This window comes from Schistocerca cancellata, chromosome 8 (genome assembly GCF_023864275.1).
Source record: "Schistocerca cancellata isolate TAMUIC-IGC-003103 chromosome 8, iqSchCanc2.1, whole genome shotgun sequence".
Classification (NCBI taxonomy): Eukaryota; Metazoa; Arthropoda; class Insecta; order Orthoptera; family Acrididae; genus Schistocerca; species Schistocerca cancellata.
Window position 1 is genome coordinate 233,358,270 of NC_064633.1, and position 7,183 is coordinate 233,365,452.

Consider the following 7,183-nt stretch of genomic DNA (forward strand, 5'->3'; position numbering starts at 1 on the left):
GAAGGGACAGGATGGTAGCACATGTATTAAAACATCAGAGTGAACTTTATGGGGTAAATACTACACAGGAAGACGGATATTGGACTACACCCAGCAAATAATTGAGGAAGTGGGGAGCAAGCTTGGCACAGGGGAGTAATTAGTGGCGAGCCGCATAAACCAATCAGAAAGGTGATAACATCAAAAAAAGAGGATGTCAGGGCGATAGTAAATTTCTTTGCATGTCTTTGCAACACGACTTCTTGCACTGCCTCTGCAGCATCACGTATTCCTGTCGTAAGAGTCTGTATATTAGGAACGGGTGTACTGAACGCTTCGCCTTAGCGTAACGTCACAGAAAAGGTGAAGAGAGTCATATCTGGTGAGAATGCTGGCCATGATTTTGAGTCACCTCAACTAACCCATCGATCCGGAAGTGTTTCATCCAAGATCTGACGATCAAATCTCTACTCCCTTTTGAAATTCCTGTAACTTAGACGTCAGAGGACATGTAGAATTGTATCTGCAAAATCTTCGTGAGTTAAGCTACAATTTTCAACAAGCCGCTTACCTCGATCTAACATCGTTCCTTAGAAATAGATATTTGGAAATCAGCGAAAGAGTTTATGTTCAGTCTGTATTTATAGGCCTATAAAGTTGCACCGACATGACAGAATCTACATCCATGTTTTGTCGAGGTCTTCCTCAGGTGCACTTGTTCAGTTGCAGGTACTGAGTCGTGCTACAATCGATTGTGTCTAGTGTTACGTATTTAGGTTGCTTTATTTTTGTCTTTATAGCACAGTGAAAGCGGAATACGTTGATTATAACAATTTCAACGGAATTTCTAAGAAAAGATGCAACTGAATATGAAAGTTTACCGTTACATGAAAGCCACTATAAAATACATAACGGTAATCATATTAGCTCAGAGATTCGTACAGCTAAAGAGCCACAATCTTTATATATTCCTGTAACAGTTAAAATACATCTCGCTTCGGATAATTTCCGCCCAAGGTAGCTGAGTGGTCAGCGCGACTAAATGTGAATCCTAATGGCCCGGTTTCGTTTCCTGGCTGGCTCGGAGATTTTCTCCGCTCAGGGACTGGATATTGTGTTGACCTAATCATCATTATTTCATCCCCATGGACGCGCAAGTCGTCGAAGTGGTGTCAAATCGAAAGACTTGCACCCAGCAAACGGTCTACCCGACGGGAGGCCCAGTCACACGACATTCATTTACATTTTGCTTCGGATAATACTTTTGGTGAGAGACAGCCGTGCATGACGAACAACATTATGTGGCTTGTGATACTGTAATCAACATACAGATGTGAAGATGGCGCCTAGAGTCTGTAGTTGGTAATTTGATTGTGGCTGCCCTCTTTTGCAACTGGATAAGTAACAAGTTTAAAGCTTGTGATTTAGGTTCTTCAAAATAACATAAATTGGTCTCTATTTCCGTGTGACTATTTCATGTAATTTTTGTGCGCTTTTTTTAGACCACAGCTTTCTCCATAAATGAATACGACTTGGTGTGTGTGTGCGAAAAATAAAATAATTTTGTAATTTTACGTGCTGCTCTACTCGGACGTACGTGATTTTTTTCGTTGTTGTGTTGACAAATATTTCTGTAAAAGATCAGTACAGTACGACTTTTAATCTTTATCAGCTGTCAAAATAAATCAGTGTGTTTCGTTAGCACCGATAATTATTGTTCTGTATAAAAATAGATCAGTGTGTTCGAACTGAATTTAGCTATTAGAACGAAATAAATTCCATCAAAGCATTACAGATGTTAAATACTAGTTATCGTGAGTTGTCTATGACTAAACTAGTCGTATAAAAATGCTAAAAGCGTTTAGAAGAAGGCCGTGAGGACGCTGAAGGTTACGAGCGCCTTGGACACTACTACATCACCAACCTATGAAGTCTTATAAAGAGTGAAGAAGATGATTATAAACGGTGGCTGAATCACGATAAGAGAAGCCGCGGGTGATGTTGGCATGCCGTGAAAATTTTCAGATGTTTTGGGTACGAAACCTGTGACAGTAAAATTTATTCCATATCTTTGAATTTCTTTTAAAAATATATAAAATTCAATAAAATAAAAAAGTAAGAAAATTGTACAGCCACCAATATAAGTTTCTCAGGAGTCCCTAAGTTAAGCCAACAATGACTGAAGCGTGTCATGACAGCTGATCAAAAATGGTTTTTGGTTATGACGTCGGTCTAAGTCACAATCGTCCCAGTGGAAGAATTCTGGAACGTCAATAACGAAAAAAAAAAAAAAAAATTCGAGTAGTGTGGTCGAATGTGAAGGCTACACTTACTGTGTTGTTCAGCTGTAACGGGAAAGTGCACCACAAGTTTTTTTCCACAAGGTCGAGCGATCACTTACGTTTGTCTGAAACAATCCGAAAAAAATCGCCCAGAATTGTGGCGAAATGATTCACGGTTTCTGAACCAGAATAATGCACAGCGCACACTTCGGTGCTTGTTCGTGAACATTTGGCCAAAACAATCCTGTAAGGTTGGCTCGTCGTACATATTTGCCAGACGTGAAGCCAAGCAACTATTCTCTATTCCTACCCGCCTGACCTTCGACCATGCGGCCTGCGATGACGCAGTGATGAGTGAAGCACGGGCTCTGGGGTACAGAGGGTCAGTGGGACATGGCGTGGGCAAAGCCAGCTGGGCACCGTTTTACAAGTATAAATGAGATTCAAAACGCATCACTGAGAACTATAAGCCATAGCATGAGAAGTGTATGGGAGATTGAGAAAAGCACTGAAAAGGGTGTGTAATATCTAATGGGAATTACATTACCTCTTCAAAAGAATTCAGACACTCGCTTACAATGCAATACTGACCACTAGATATCAAGAAAGGCGGATTCGTCAGTATAAAAGAGGCGCTGAGTAGTGTACGTGGCGGAGCTTAAATCCGGACAAATTTCAATTTGAATTTGCCGCGCCGCATCATAGTTCCGCCGGAGGTCGCGATTGGCGTTCTTGAAAGCCGTAGGCATCCAGTAAACCTCAAAATGGCCGAGATGTTACGGAGAAGTGCGGAGTACAACCGAAGAGCCGCGATTAAAAATCTTCGCCCTGGGCATTCGATTCTTCAGGTACCCGACATCAACTGCTCACGATATTGTGGCCAAGTATGATGCTTCGGAGAAATCTGGGGAAGGCTCCACTAACCCGACGAGGAAACCTCATTCGAGAACACGCATGCCAGAAAGTGCGGCAGCCATTCGAAAAGGCTCAGCCGCTGATTTAGGAGGACTCGGGGCAATACTCGAGGAAATTGACGTCAGTTTTGAATGTCAGGTAACGGCCTTGCCGTAGTGGATGCACCGGTTCCCCCTGAGATCAACGAAGTTAAGCGCTGTCGGGCGTGGTCGGCACTTGGATTGGTGACCATCTACGCCGCCATGCGCTGTTGCCATTTTTCAGGGTGCACTCAGCCTCGTGATGCCAGTTGAGGAGCTACTCGACCGAATAGTAGCGGCTTCGATCAAGGATACCATCATAACGACCGGGAGTGCGGTGTGCTGACCACACGCCCCTCCTATCCGCATCCTCCACTGAGAATGACACGGCGGTCGAATGGTCCCGGTAGGCCACTCCTGGCCTGAAGACGGAGTGCTTTTTTTTTTTTTTTTTATTGAATGTCAGCGCGCGAACAGTGCTTCGGATGGCAGAGGCCATGTAGTCCAAAACTGGCTCTCGGATAACGCTGACATGTTCTGGTCAAAGGAGTTCTGGACCCCGAATAGCCCGAATTTTAACTCACTCCACTACTACGTCTGCAGCGCAGTCGAAAGTGTTACCAATACGACGAGGGACCCTAATGTCGCTTCCCTATGCACCGCTATCAAAGAAGCATTCACGAGGCCGCAGGCAAGACTGGAGGCAGTCACTGCAGCTGAATGGCGTTACATCGAGTAATGTACTCAGAAAGATACCACTATTTATACGTAAAAGGACTTAAACTTGGCTTTGTATTTTGTTTTGATAAATTTGCTTTTGAAAAAAGCGCTGCACCCTGCATTGCAGTTGAGAAGCAGTTAGCAGCAGAATGTGTCGGTTTGGAAAGCTCAGCGACTTCGAACGCGTACCAATCGCTGAATGTCACTTGAATAAGAAATCTATCAGCCACATTTCAACAATTATGAAGTTGCCCTTGTTGACTGTTGGCGATGTGGTTGTGAAGTGGAAAACCGAAGGAACAACCGCAACTAAACCAAGACCAGGCAGAGCTCATGTGCTGACGGCTAGAGACGGAGGAGCATTGCGGGGGATGGTTGTAAGAAAATCGCACGAAATCAGCGAACAGGATTAGTTGTGAGTTCCGAAGAGCTACCAGGGGCTCAGCTGCCACAATGACTGTGCTTTGGGAGATAAAAAGAAAGAGACAGAATAGATCAGCGGCTCCTGATAAGCCACAGTTTTCTGTAATCAATGCTAAAACGTATAGTTCCAATGTTGACCACCAGGTGCAAATCTGGCGCTGTGTATACAAGGAAGACGTAGCGATATATAAATGTCTCCTAATGTAATGGATTAGGAACAGGACGTGCGCAGAAAAGTTAAAAAAAGTGCACGTTATGGCGAGTTCCTTTCACAGCATGTGATTCCTGCTTTGGAAGAGCGAAACTACACTACTGGAAATTGAAATAAGAACACCGTGAATTCATTGTCCCAGGAAGGGGAAACTTTATTGACACATTCCTGGGGTGAGATACATCACATGATCACACTGACAGAACCACAGGCACATAGACACAGGCAACAGAGCATGCACAATGTCGGCACTAGTACAGTGTATATCCAACTTTCGCAGCAATGCAGGCTGCTATTCTCCCATGGAGACGATCGTAGAGATGCTGGATGTAGTCCTGTGGAACGGCTTGCCATGCCATTTCCACCTGGCGCCTCAGTTGGACCAGCGTTCGTGCTGGACGTGCAGACCGCGTGAGACGACGCTGCATCCAGTCCCAAACATGCTCAATGGGGGACAGATCCGGAGATCTTGCTGGCCAGGGTAGTTGACTTACACCTTCTAGAGCACGGTGGGTGGCACGGGATACATGCGGACGTGCATTGTCCTGTTGGAACAGCAAGTTCCCTTCCCGGTCTAGGAATGGTAGAACGATGGGTTCGATGACGGTTTGGATGTACCGTGCACTATTCAGTGTCCCCTCGACGATCACCAGTGGTGTACGGCCAGTGTAGGAGATCGCTCCCCACACCATGATGCCGGGTGTTGGCCCTGTGTGCCTCGGTCGTATGCAGTCCTGATTGTGGCGCTCACCTGCACGGCGCCAAACACGCATACGACCATCATTGGCACCAAGGCAGAAGCGACTCTCATCGCTGGAGACGACACGTCTCCATTCGTCCCTCCATTCACGCCTGTCGCGACACCACTGGAGGCGGGCTGCACGATGTTGGGGCGTGAGCGGAAGACGGCCTAACGGTGTGCGGGACCGTAGCCCAGCTTCATGGAGACGGTTGCGATTGGTCCTCGCCGATACCCCAGGAGCATCAGTGTCCCTAATTTGCTGGGAAGTGGCGGTGCGGTCCCCTACGGCACTGCGTAGGATCCTACGGTCTTGGCGTGCATCCGTGCGTCGCTGCGGTCCGGTCCCAGGTCGACGGGCACGTGCACCTTTCGCCGACCACTGGCGACAACATCGATGTACTGTGGAGACCTCACGCCCCACGTGTTGAGCAATTCGGCGGTACGTCCACCCGGCCTCCCGCATGCCCACTATACGCCCTCGCTCAAAGTCCGTCAACTGCACATACGGTTCACGTCCACGCTGTCGCGGCATGCTACCAGTGTTAAAGACTGCGATGGAGCTCCGTATGCCACGGCAAACTGGCTGACACTGACGGCGGCGGTGCACAAATGCTGCGCAGCTAGCGCCATTCGACGGCCAACACCGCGGTTCCTGGTGTGTCCGCTGTGCCGTGCGTGTGATCATTGCTTGTACAGCCCTCTCGCAGTGTCCGGAGCAAGTATGGTGGATCTGACACACCGGTGTCAATGTGTTCTTTTTTCCATTTCCAGGAGTGTACTTTTTGAGCTTCCATCACGTCCATTCTTCCTCTTTGATGTGTGAAACAAGTATAGGTGGCACAAAGAAGAAGTCCGATTGCACTGGTTGGTGGCGGTGTGAACGTAGTAGCAAGATTTCCGATGTGGAGGAATAGAACAGCAGTTGGGTTAAAAAAAAAAAAAAAAACAAAAAAACGTAACTAGTGTGCTATTTCTTCACATCGTCATTCTTCAAAACCAGTTGCTGAAAAAGATGATCGTAATCCCAACGACAAAATTGGTCTTTGCGATTAGGGAAGTCGGCATGAAGTGATCCAGACAAATATGTGACGAAATCGAACGACATACCTGTCATTGTGTCATTTCCATGCAGTTACCGTTGTTAGCAAAGTGGTTACGGCTAAGCGTGAACGTGTCTCATTTTCCAATCAGTTCTAGCTCTAAGGGGCATAAGCAGAAAACTGGCTTGTTGATGTACAGAATATCTAATAATAAATCAGAACTTAAATATACAGATCAAAAACTGGCTGTATATTTGCAATGTGCAGCCGATATGTCTAACTGCCGGTAGGTCGATAATATTTTCGTCGTTATACCGATACTGACGATCTCTCGATATATCGAGGACGTGTAACAATATGCCTTTAAATATTAATCTACCGGTTTCCTGATATTTTTAAAAATATCAGCAGTCCATTTTGGTCTCTATCTGATCTGAGGACCAGTATATAGTAACACTTTGCCCAAATTCCACCGGAATTGCTGCGAACAACTATTCATCGCAGCGTTTTACGGATGCCACGTCTCGCTGATGTCTCCGGTGCTCACTGTACAAATTGTGTTAGCAGCTGTCAATAGTAAAATCAACATAATGCCTTTTTCACTTGTTTGACCTTTCCTGCCCAAGTCCTGTTCCTGATTCATAACATATGGAAATATTTCTACACATCTTGCGTGCATTCACAGCGCCACATTTGCAGCTGGTGGCCAAAATCGGAACTATTTTTTCCGAGCGCAAACCAGCTCCGCAGTAACGCATTAGTATGTCTACCAAGTAGGTGTTTTAGCTGCTGTCGTGACTAATCCACACATCAGTAGCAGACAAATTGCACGAGAATCGGGAATCTCCAAA